Source organism: Protopterus annectens, chromosome 2.part0 (genome assembly GCF_019279795.1).
Source record: "Protopterus annectens isolate FY-2018-M chromosome 2.part0, PAN1.0, whole genome shotgun sequence".
Classification (NCBI taxonomy): Eukaryota; Metazoa; Chordata; order Ceratodontiformes; family Protopteridae; genus Protopterus; species Protopterus annectens.
Genome location: NC_056728.1, coordinates 112,301,822 through 112,315,332, shown reverse-complemented (window position 1 = coordinate 112,315,332; position 13,511 = coordinate 112,301,822). Strand labels below are relative to the sequence as shown.

General features: G+C 38.0%; 1 protein-coding gene across 3 annotated transcripts in view; it reads right to left on the bottom strand.

Moving 5' to 3' along the window:
- LOC122792986 (diacylglycerol kinase beta-like) overlaps positions 1-13,511 on the bottom strand; it is a 4,078,579-nt gene that overhangs the window by 2,596,750 nt on the left and 1,468,318 nt on the right. The window lies entirely within an intron of this gene.

The following is a 13,511-nucleotide window of genomic DNA, read 5'->3' as shown; positions in this document are numbered from 1 at the left end:
ATTGATTAATTAACCCTCGGGAAAGGGCTGGAATTGAATGGCCTTAGTTTATTTATTTTTTTTTTTTTTAAGAATTTAAAGATTGTTTGATAAATCCTTTAACAGCATTCTATTCTGAAGACTCAACAGTGGCAAAAGTTTTGATGTTTCTCAAATCCAAAAGAGATAATACATTTCCTGGTGTTATACTGACCCATATCCCTATTATAACTTCAGCTGAAAATTAATGCAAGAATTCTTGCCAACCAGGTCATTGGTGCCCTATCTTATATAATTTCCCACTGCAACAAGGATTTATGAAGTATAGGACTAGCAGCCCTTTCCTGGTTTGATTATGCTTGGATGCCCAAAAGAGTTGCAGGTATCACAATTTATGTGGGTACAATGATTCTGAAAGTACCTTTGTTAGCCTTTCTGAATTTCCCTCATTTGTAAATGTCAGCTGCTGTACATGGCACCTATAGCCCACTTCAATGTGGTATGAGGCAGGGCTATCCTCTGTCCCCTCTAATGTTTCTGGTGGTAAAAGAGGTCTATTATCAATATTTAGTGGTCAATTTTAAAAAGGTTGGAAACCTCTATCCCAGCTTATGGAACACTTGTCTCTTCATGGTTTTCTGATAATTGCATAGGGTTAAATTCCCTTAGCATAACTGTAATTAATATAGACTATAATTTGAAAGTGAAAGGGTTTTGGATATCTGGAACAGTTCACAGGGTTGGAGATTACTCAAATGAAATTAAATCTGTGCTCCTTCACCTTTCAATTGCAGTGTCTTTAGAATCTAGATATTTGGGGATTATGGTAACTATTTATCCAGCCAATGGTCTTTATGCTAATTGTATACCTTTATATTTACACTTAGTAAAGTAAGCTGATGAAAATAGTCCTTCCTCCTCTTTTTCACAAAAGTTTAAATGACAGAAAATGTTCATTCTGCTTAAAATGTTGTACAGTAGAGAGTCAATTATCCGAACGTCGATTATCCAAAATGTCAGTTATCCAAACATAGCCTTCCATAGTTTTCAGATAGGAAAAAATCATAAAGTCTGAATATGAAAATATCATACATATTTGCTTGTGCATGTTTTTTGAGCTTCTAGCCAGCTCGTTTGTGAAAATTATGCCCGGAATGGAATCGATGAATGGTTGAAAAGTGCATTACCTGCATGGAGAAATCACAAGATTTTTAGAAGTTTTTTATCTGGTTCAATGTATGTTTGATTATCTGAACAGTTGGATTATCCAAACTACCCTAGGTCCCAAGTAGTTTGCATAATTGACTCTACTACTGTACTATATGAGACATCTTCCCCACTTCATATAAATCCCCATATGTAGAAAAGCTGAAAAAGTTATTTGCTAGTTTTCTCTGGGATGGATCACACCTCAAGGTGAGCACACGGAATCTGTTCTGCCCCACAGACTAGGAGGATTTGATCTACCCCATATGAGAAGATACAGCAAAACAGTAGCTTATGTATGTGCTAGGCTAAACTCCAAAGCAATTTGGCTGCACTTAGAGTTAGATATAACTCAAGCTCTTACAGGGGATAAATCTTTTCTTTCTTTCAATCAAATCTGGGTCCCTGGAGGTTGGGAAGACAAAACTGAAGTCCATCGGTTCCTATGGATGAAAGGGTCTGTTGGCAGCATACTTTGGAAAATAATATGGGATATGAAAGTCTATACAATAGATAGTGAACAAATAAAATGGTAAAATTGGATAAGTGCTGGGATATATACCCCCATTGATATTTTGGATCCCAGCAGTAATTCTACTAAATATTTCAATGTTTTGAAGGTCTCTTTACAGTGGGATAAGTTGAGACGGTGACAATACTTACCATTTATTTATTGACATTCCATTACTGTGAAAGTTTGACTGGGTAGGATCCCAGATTCAGTGGAAGTTTGGGGAGAAAAGATTCAAAATATTGCAGGAAACATTTTAAGAACAATAACTTTACCATTTTCAAAAATAATTCAAAAACATCTACTGTTTAAATAATTATATCAAATTAGAAATAAAATGAAAACATTAGTTAAGGATAGAGAATGATTTAATATTTAGAGAATGTTTGGCCAGTTTATAGAAAAATTAAAGGTAAACAAGTATAGTGCAAGGAGGAATTGCAATATAAAGTGAAAGAAATTGATAGAAGTAAGGAAGTGAGTGAAGAAGGGAGAATAGGGAGATGTAAGGTTTCAACACATATATGATCATATTTAGGAATATATTTATCTTGGTATTGAGCAAGAACAGAGCCAACTTTTGGCTAGGAAGTCTTTCAGACTGGTTTTGAAGGATGATAGGAAGGGTCCCTGATCCCTAATTAGGGGTTAACATAAGGTGTTAACATTAAAGAAAGATGATGACATAAGCATGACCCTTAGTAACAGGTGTCTTGATATAGAGAATTATAGTGGTATTTTAAATATTAGTCTGTTATATAAAGTTGGAACAGTTAACAAGCCTAAAACTGTAGTCAATCTTTAATAGATGGGACACAATGTTACCTAATCCCTGAAAGTCCCAGCTGCTTACAAACTTTGTTAATACACAATTTATCTTCTGTACACTACTTTTTTATACTGAAACTAATCCATCAATTGTAAAACCCACCCATGAGCACTTTTCCTAGAGGCAGAGCTATATATAATATAAAGGATGCTGATTACAAGCATATGATTTGGCATTGTTCTTGGATTAGGGGGAAATTGCCATTTATTGGGGCACCAGTCTTACCTGTTCCAGATGCTACTTACCTCAACTTTTTGCTATTTGGTTTCAGTCTCCACAGAGTTTATGGCTCCCTAATGAAATGGGTCAGTTTAGTTTGCATATCCTTCAATGGTTTCATCTTCAAATTCTGTAAAAGGTTGCTAGACATTTGGATTAAGTCATTCACCAGATTCATGCACAGTTTCACTAGTTGGTACTTCCAAAGGCTGATATAATGGACAGAAACTCATGTTGGGAGGCTTCATCATATATGTTTGAGTGGGACAAAATTGTGGCCATACATAAAGCATCTCTAAATGTTACAGATAAATAAAAAGCTGGTGTCATCAATGCCTTTTGTGTATAGTTCAGCTTACATTAAAAAAGTTTACATTTCTTCTTTAAAGATATACATAGGGTTGTGTTTAAGTATAACAGCAGTATAGATATCTTGTTGATAAGTTGTTAATGTTGGAGTGTTGAAAGAATTATGAGACTATGTTAATCCATTAGCAGAGGGGAGTCAGATGGTTTTAGTTTTGCTTTTTTAGATACTTTGATGAAAGTGGATGACTTTATTTAATTCTGCATTTTCTTTTTTTTCTTTTGATGTTTATATTTTTGCCAAAAGTTCTCATTTAAAAATTTTTAAAAATGGTCTAATTGACATGGTTATGTTTTTCTCAACAGAAAATCTGAAACCTCTCTTAAATGCGAGTCATCATGAAGCAGAACTACACAACATAATCCACTATCCAGTTTTTTAAGTCTCACTGAATAATTTCTTACAACCTAAATTTATAAACAATACTGCCAAATGCAAGTGATTTCACTATGGTGTTTTAATCAAGAGACTTATTATACAACCATCCCAAATTAAGTAGCCATTTCCTCTTTTTACCTATAGTCTAATCTGGATTAACAGATTAACAACATATTCTTCTTGGTTTACCTAAACACATGTAGATACTCAACAGAAGTATTTCCCCCTGAGATCTTATTGTTAAATGCGTTTGCTAACTGATAATGGAAGCAAATGTGAAAACATACATAGACTCTTCAAAAATGAAGAATGATGCATATTTGTTTTATAATATATCTGTATCATATATTAATGTTTTGGTGTTAAAAATTTCAATAAAAACAACTGACAAAAAAATGAAGAATGAAGGGTTAAATCACATTAATTCTCTTCAAAGAGTGAAAGCTTGTTTTCAACTCTGTCCCCTGGATCCACGAAAATCCATGCAAGAATAAGAGTATTGTTACATGGAGTGGTTTGTGTCCATTTAGCATAGCAGCGCACCTTAAATATTCATGAATGAGTGCAGGGGGTGTGTCTAAGTAGTGCACAGACACTGAACACGCCCCTGGCACTCAGAAAGTGCTGTACAGCACTTTCTAAGCTGAACTGGCATAATATTAAGAGATTTACTTTATTATGCCAGTATTTCAGTGCCCACGGACACTGAAATTAAATAATGATCATTTAAGTGTCCACAGACACTGAAATAAACATCAACAACAAGACAGCAATACTGGGGGTGTGTGACAGGTTCTGTGACACATCCCCTGCATGGCTTTGCCGTACAACACTTCTGCAACCTGCTAAAGCAGGAAATGTGGGACAATGCACACATAAGCAGAATAAATCACCCAAAATTGACAAAACACACACATATAACCCTCACAAACACAGAAATTTGATAGAGAACAGGTGATGCATTAGCATGAATTACGGAAGGGTAGAAGTCTGAAAGCAAATGTATGCCACTATCCCCTTACAGCAGTGCATGTTAACAAAGGCACAAATGACAAGGGGGAATAAATAATAAATTAGGGACACACCTGAAAAATTGCCCTCACATACTTAGAAAGTTGATAGATAGGATATGTATTAGCAGGAGTCCCTGAATGATTGAAGCCTGAAAGCCAAATGAATGCCATTAATTCATGTTTGCAGTCTTTAGTTGTCAGAATACCACAAGACTTACTTATATAACATAATAATAAAAAAATAATATAAACCTTTTTTTTACAAGCCTAAGGAATGTTTAAGCATAGCTAAGTGGGTCTGCGTGTTATGGCCATCCACTTAGCATAGTTTAAACATCCCCTAGGAGATAAATGCAAATAAACAGGTGAAATTTCCAAGTTGAGATAGTGTAGAGGTTAGACGTCTGGCTTTACATGTAGGCCCTCAGAGTTCAAGTATCAAGACAGGCACAGTAATTTTTGTATGGGAAAGTGGTGTTAAAATTATTTTTGTAAACTTAAATTATGTAGCAACTATTTCTGTCAACCAGGGTAGAGTAGAAGGTCCAAAAGTAAGATGTCAGTCTAGAAAAGATGTGAAACCCCCATATAAACACCAGTACCCCATACAGTATAGTCACACAAGAATATAATTTAATGAAAGCACATAAAGGGATGTAATGGAAGGTAAACATAAACTTATAATATATCAGTAATGTGGAATCCATCCCACAATCCTAATACTTCATAGAATGAAATGTGAGCAATGCTAAGTAGTGCAACCCCACTTACAACTGCTTACAAGTGCCTTAATCCCTCTGTATACATCAGAACTTGTTCTGCCAGAAACAAAATAGTCAGCCCTTCGAAGTCTTGAACCCAGAATGCTGTGTTCTCCAGTCATAACAACATACCACTACACCATGTAAACTGCAAGAGTCTATAATGATTTAAAAAACATATCATGCATTCTGGTCATTTAATAGTAAGGAAAAAAAAACATCCATCCCAAGTTTCAAACCCATGACACTATACCCTTTAGTCAGAGCAATGTAGCACTATACCATTTGAGCTAAGATTTTTTTTTTTAAATATATCATGCAATAGAGACATACAATATTAGGGACAAAGCTCTGTGGAATCATTTATGTGTTGTATATAGACGTATACACATATACACACACACACATATATATATATATATATATATATATATATATATATATATATATATATATATACATATACATGTTAAAACATATATATGAAATCGTAGATAAATAGAGATATACATATATAAATATATAAAAGAAGGGAAATATATATATATATATATATATATATATATATATATATATATATATATACACACACACAAATGTATGTACATAACATGCAGTGCAGTCAGACCTCAGAACCACCCCTCTCAACCTCTTAGTGCAAGACACCTGTACAAAGGCTGTAAAAGGGGTTGGAGAATGGGCCAGATATAGGGACATATTTCAACTATCGCTGTTAGGAATGAAGACATTTGCTATAGCAACAGGGGATGTTTCAGCAGACAGTTACTGAAGGAAATGAGAATGGAAACTGAAATGTTATGTCATGTCATTATTTACTGACATAAATTCTTGGATCATCACAGTGATTTACCAGACAAATACAAATAAATTGTGGAACAGAACAAAAGTATGGGCCAAACATCTGGACAGCCTGTGAAAATCCTGGCAGTGGAGAGTTATGCTTACAACCCCTTAGTGCAATCGATCTGGACCAAGCCTGACAAAGTGGGGAGACAAAGGCATGAAATTAGGGACATATCCAAGATACGTGAATAGATATGCTAAGAAAGTTGATGTAGTAACACTATGTCCTAACATATATTGACTGGCATATCACAAGTCTGTGACTCAATTGCTTTTCATTAGTTAGTGACATCAATCCCCACATCATCCCATTGATGTGTCAGGAATAAATAACAGTTATGGGGGCCAGACTATTGATATTGGCCAGACAACAGGACATCCTACGAATGAGTGGACGTAACACAACATTAGGGAAACTACACTCAGGTAACAAGCAACATCAAAACGACAATCAGACTGACATAACACTACCCAAATCCAGCTCTGGGGCTGTACACATACATTTGCAAATATAACAGGCACTACAGGGATGTAACAGTAGTGGAAAACAGACACCGGTGTGAAAGTGCATACCCACAAACAATTGCATCACAGTCACAATGACATACCAGTAACCAAACTGAGCACTACAGTATAATGACTGTGTGAGCAACAATATCCTGTTTGCCACTCACACATTACCCCTACATATACTGCCCAAGTCCCAGTGTAGTGGGAATCTGGAGGTGTTATGGGACATGTCACAGTCTGCCTGTACAAACATATACAGGTGATAGGGAACCAGAAACTGAAGCAATATGCACAGTCAGATAGAAAGGGCCCATGACACTCACATGTACCCCCCTCCCTACACAGCCCAAATAACATGTACACACTACACTGCTACACAATCCTGACAGTCTGTTAACAGTGACCATACATACACAGCCTTCTCAAACATACAGTTTCCCACAGAATGTATAGGCACAGGACTCATATCTATGGCCACTTCCTTGTTACATGTCTGGGGGGTCTATGACATCACTGGGATGGTAGCAGGAATGAAGGCAATAAATAATGATACTACATATCTCTGAACCTCTTAGTGCATGACATCTAGACAAAGCCTGACATAATCAGGGGACACATTATCATACCAACATCACAAAAAAGGCATTGTTTGAGGAACTGACCAAACATAACAGGCAAACCTCTGGCCACTATGTGGACAACATGCCAGCTTTGAGGTATGTCAGATGCATATTACTGTCAGATGTCAGGTCACTCAGTAAATGCATGTCCAGATGAACCGTCAATCTAGCAACCCTCCATGTGCATAACAGCACTAATGACATACAATCTGTACCAAAATCTGGACCTTTGTCCCACATGTTGTTGGGCTGTCTCCACATGTCCTGTCCTGTGAGGTATTCCCACCTACTATCTGTGAAGCTGTAGCCCCCACACCTCTGTAATGTCCCCTGCACAGGCAAGGAAAAGAGGCAAGGCCCAGATGAAGGATGTCCCATGTATTGGAACTAGCAGCAGTGTCCAGGCCCACACCACAATACTATGTGGGCACCTACATAGCTGTATGGCCTCAGCAATACCTGACAGGACATCAACCCCCTCAAGGTAGGCTGAACCCTTGTGGTGGAGAGCAGCAATACACAACTTCCATGATAGTTGGAAATAATCGCAGGATGGGCTAAGAAGGAACAGCTGCCTCATTGGCAGCCATGTCACCCTGTTCTGCACAAGCAAATAAGGTCACAGGTGATGTACACTAAGGCTGTTTTTGTGTGCAAACTGGATACATCCGCCAAGGCCTATCAGTAAGTCTTCCAGACATGTGTCCACAATTCCAGATATCTGCTCTGTAGTGGTGGTCAATAGCACCACATACACATATGTCATAGATATAGACAACTAGATGCAGATAAGTGAAGTGTAAACTTTACCTCCCTGTCCCCCCATAGGTATACATGTGCATGTACAGCACCTGACCCTCTCCCCTCATGATCAGAAAGCAGATCTGTAAGGCCCTCTCAAAAGCAACACACAGAGGTCTCCATAGGCCTGATACCATTTCTGGCTGCATCCTACATGAACACAGGCATGGGCTCTCACACCCATTCTGCAGTGTAGTTAACCACAGCCTGAGCACCGGTGTCATCCTATCTGCACAGAGGACAGACAGAAAGTTGATACAAAACAGGTTATGCATTAGCATGAATGTTCTGAAGGATACACGTCTGAAACTGAAATGTATGCCATTATGTCATGACAGCAGTCTTCAATGACATGACCGAAAACCTCAATACTCTCCATTTTATGTAATAACATAATATTAATATGCAATAGGAGATAAAAAAATACAGCTCAAATCCCCAAACCAGGGTAGTGTAGTGGTCAGAGTCTCAGCTTAATATGCAGGTGTACATGGTTTAAGTACTACAACTGACAATCCAATTTTACAAGGGAAAGCAGTGTTAAAAGTAATATTTTCATATTAAAATATGTGGTAAGTTATTTTTGTCACCCAGGGTAGTGTAGCTGGTGTAAAATGAAAGTGTTAGTGCATATAACATGTGAAACCACCCATGTATATAGGTGTCCCATACAGTATAGTTACACCCCTTGCTACTGTAATGGAAGCACATTTTATATGTTATAACAGATATAGGAAAATACATATATAAAAATATAATATGATATTATAATAATATTACAAATATATAATATCACAATAGTATTGTTATAATAATAATAATATACAAAATAATGAGTCCTGCCAAGTCTCAAATCTGGGTCCTGTACACCATAGGCAGAGTAATGCACCACTACACCATGTAGGTTATAAGGAAAGCTTATGCTTTTTCAAACATATCATGCAGTAGAGTCATTCAACAGTAGGTAAAATATTCCATAGAATCAGTCAGGTTTTGTATTTATACATATATACATGTATATATGTATGGAGATACATATATATGGAAAAGTATATACATAATATAGAGATATACACATAAAATATATACATATACATATATACACACACACACACACATATATATATATATATATATATATATATATATATATATATATATATAACTAATTATATATATATATATATATATATATATATATATATATATATATATATATATATATATATATATATATATATATATATATATATATATATATATATATATATATCTGCTCATAACATGTATTCATACCTCACAAACATACCTCTCAACCACTTAGTGCAAGAAATATGTCCAAAGACTGCCCAAATGGGGGGACAATGGGCCCAAACTAGGGACATTTTTTAAATATTGCTCTTATAAATGTAGAATGTTGCCAGAGTGACAGGGTTTGTTTCAGCATACATGTTAGGAAGGATGTGAGTTCTGAAACTGAAATGTATGTCATTATTTACTGTCAGAAATCCGTAGATTATCACAGTGATTTACAAGGGAAATAATAATAACAAATTTGTTGAACAGACCAGAAATATGAGCAATAAACATGGACATACTGCAACAATCCAGACAGTTGAGAGGTAGGCTCAGAACCCCTTAGTGCAACGAATCTGGACCAAGCCTGACAAAGTGGGGAGAGAAAGGCATGAAAATAGGGCATATATGAAATACTAGAGTAGATAAGCTGACAGTTGCTGCAGTAACACCCTCATGTCTGACCTGACATATATTGATTGAAATAGCACAAGTCCAACACTCAATTACATCTCACTAGTTAGTGACTGAAATCCTCCCATCACTACACTGGTATGTCACAAAAACACAGCACTTATGGGGGACAGGCAACAACACATCCTACAAATATCTGGACATGACATCACATTAGAGAAACTACACTCAACTGCTAAGCATGTCACCAAGCACTGTCCAAACTGCAGTCAGATTGACCCAACACTAACACAAATCCGCTAGGGGGATTTACACATGTATTGGCAAATATATCAGGCACTACGGGGATGTAAATGAACTGAAAAACAGACACCGGTGTGAAAGTGCATACCCACAACCAATTCCACCACAGTCACAGTGACATACTGGTAAGCCAAAGGAACAGTACAGTATAAGGACTGTGTGAACAAAAACCTCTCAACATGTTTGCCACTCACACACTCCCCCTACATATACTGGTCCAGTTTACAGTGTAGTATGATGCCTGACTGTAGTATGGGACATGTCTCAGTCAGCCCCTACTAACATATACAGCTGATAGACCACCAGAAACTGGACCAGCATGCACAGGCAGATAGAAAAAGAGCCACAACCCATACATATACCACCCTCCCTACACAGGCCAAATAACATTGGCACAGACAGTCTGTCAACAATTGCCAGAAATACACAGACCTCTCAACTGTACAGAGTCCCACAGAATGTCCAGGTTTTCCCCTCATATATAAGGCCTCTTCCACATAACATGTCTGGCAGTCTGATACATCACTGGGATGATATCAGGAATTTAGGCACTGAATAATGATATACCATACCTATCAATCTCTTACTGCATGACATCTGGACAAAGCCTGACATAATTATGGGGCAGAGGCCCAAAAACAGAGGCATACTGGAAATATTGCTGTTATAAACTGAAAAAGTTGCTGGTGTAACAGGTTTAGTTGTAACATATATTTTCTCTGGGATATGAGGTCAGAAATACAAATGGATGTTAACAGTTACTGACTGCAATCCCAAGAGTATGCTACTGATTTTAACACACCAAACATTGGAGTCTGAACTCTGGCCATTCTGTGGATAGCCCTACAGTTGAGAGTTATGTCAAACACATAACACTGTCAGAGTTAAAATCACGCAAAAACTCCATGTCCACACAAACCCTATCAGATTAGCATTAATCCAAATCTATAACAGCAATACTTACATTCTGTCCCTATGTCTGGATCATTCTTCCCCATTTTGTTGGCCTGTCTCAACAGTTTTGGTTGTAAGAGGTATTTCAAAATACCCTCTGTGATACTGTTTTTCACACACCTCCATGAATTCCTTCTTACTGGCAAGGAAAAGGGCCAATGCCCACATGAAGAACTCAATTCTAGGAGTATGTTGCCATGCCAATGACAATATGAATAATAACACAGCTGCTCTGCATGCAATTAGCAAGTGGGGGACACCAATTGGTGCACAGGCCATCAGCTGCTCATGAGCATTACCTACAAAAGATAAGCTGCTGCCTATGAAAACCAGATGGACACCCTACATCCATGAGAGAGAGAGTGAGAGAGAAATAATGAGAAAAAAAAAACAGCAGGACATAACCACCTACACTTGGAAAACAAAATAAAAGGTATGTCAAACAAGTAAGCATGTAATGGACTGCAGTAGGGGTTATGTTAGAATGGGAAATAGGAAGTTTAACATATATGTCTCAACAAGACTTACTGTACTGATATATTGTTGATTAGAACCAATGGCTATAGCATCTGGGTCTGTCTGCATTGACATAGATCATAGGTCAGGCCCTTGAGTCATCCCAGGAAAGGATGGCTCACATATGACTACTACTCTGGAGTGTGTTCTGAACAATACTGACTGTGACAATGTTAGGCCAGCTACTGGGATGTCATACATATCCATAGCTTACTTGTGAATACGACTATGATATACTTGTTTGTCTCAGAAATGTGAGAGACCTATACATGGTATTTGCATAGTAAAGTACTGTTGCAGATGTGTGTGTTGAACTACATGTGATATACTGAGCTCATATCATGTAACTGTCCATTGTTATGCACACTGACCATATGTGGGCCTCATATTTGCAGTAAATTCATCATAGAGATGTGTTATGTCTGGTAAATCCTTGACAAGTCTGTGAAGACTGACATTACAACATCTCATTTTTTTTCCTATGGCTGTTCCCATTAGGGGTCACCACAATGGACCATCTTTTGCCATTTCTGCTTGTCTTCTGCATCTTGCTCTGTCACACCAACCACCTGCATATCCTCTCTCACCACTTCCAGAACCTTATGTGAGGCCTTCCACTTTTCCTATTACCTGGCAGCTACATCCTTACCATCCATTTCCCAATATACTCAGCATCCCTCCTCAGCACATGTCCAAACCAGTGTAATATTTCTTTCTGGCTTTGTCTCAAAACCGTCCCACATGGGCTGAACCTCTCATATACACAGTGCTAACCCTGTGCACCCTCATCACATTCAGTGCAAATCATAACATCTGTAACTCTGCCACATCCAACTCTGACTCCTGTCTTTTTGCCAATGCCACTGTCTCCAACCCCTATGACATAGCTGGTCTCACTACCCTCTTGTAGACTTTCCTCTCACTTTTACTGGTACTCATCTGTCACAAATCACTCCTGACACTCTTCTCCACCCTCCCCTTCCTGCATGTACTCTCTTCTTCACCTGTTCTTCACAGTCGTCATTACTCTGAAATGTTGATCCCAATCATTTCAACACATCCGCCTTTGCCAACTATACTCCCAGGATTCCCCACATTCCACTATCCTCCCTCTCATTCACACACAGATATTCTGTCATAGTCCTGCTGACCTTCATTCCTCTCCTCTCCAGAGCATGTCTCCATCTCTCCAGGTTCTCCTAAATCTCAGCACAGTTCACAATGTCATCTGTGAACATTATAGTCAACAGGGACTCCTGTATGATCTTGTCTGTCAACCTTACCATCACCATTGCAAATAAGATAGGGCTCACAGCTGATCCCTGATGTCATCTCACCTCCACCTTAAATGCATCCATCACTCCCACTGCAGACCTCACCACTGTCACATCACCCTTGTACATATCCCGTACCACTCTTACATATATCTCTGCCACTCGTGACTTCCTCATACAATACAACACCACAACTCCTCTCTAGGCACCCTGTCATATGCTTTCTCTAAGTCCAGAAAGACACAAAGCAGCTCCTGATCTCCTCTGTTCTTCTCCATCAGCACTCTCAGAGCAAACAACATATCTGAAGTGCTCTTACCTGGCATGACACCATGACTGATCAATGTTATCCCTCTAGTTACTACAGCTCTGAACATCAACCCTATTCTTAAAATGGTAACCAACCACTTTCTCTCCACTCCTCATGCAACCTCTCACTTTCCAAGATATCATTAAACAATCTGGTTAAAAACACCACTGCCCTTTCCCCTAAACACCTTCAGGCTTCCACAGGTTTGTCATGTGGACCAACAGGCTTTCCAGTATTCATCCTCTTCATAGCTATCCTTACTTCCTCCTTGGTAAGCCATTGCACTTTCTGATCCACCACACCCACATCATACAACCTTCTCTCTCTTATTCTCTTCATTCATCAGTCTCTCAAAGTACTCTGTCCATCTGCTCAACACACTCCCT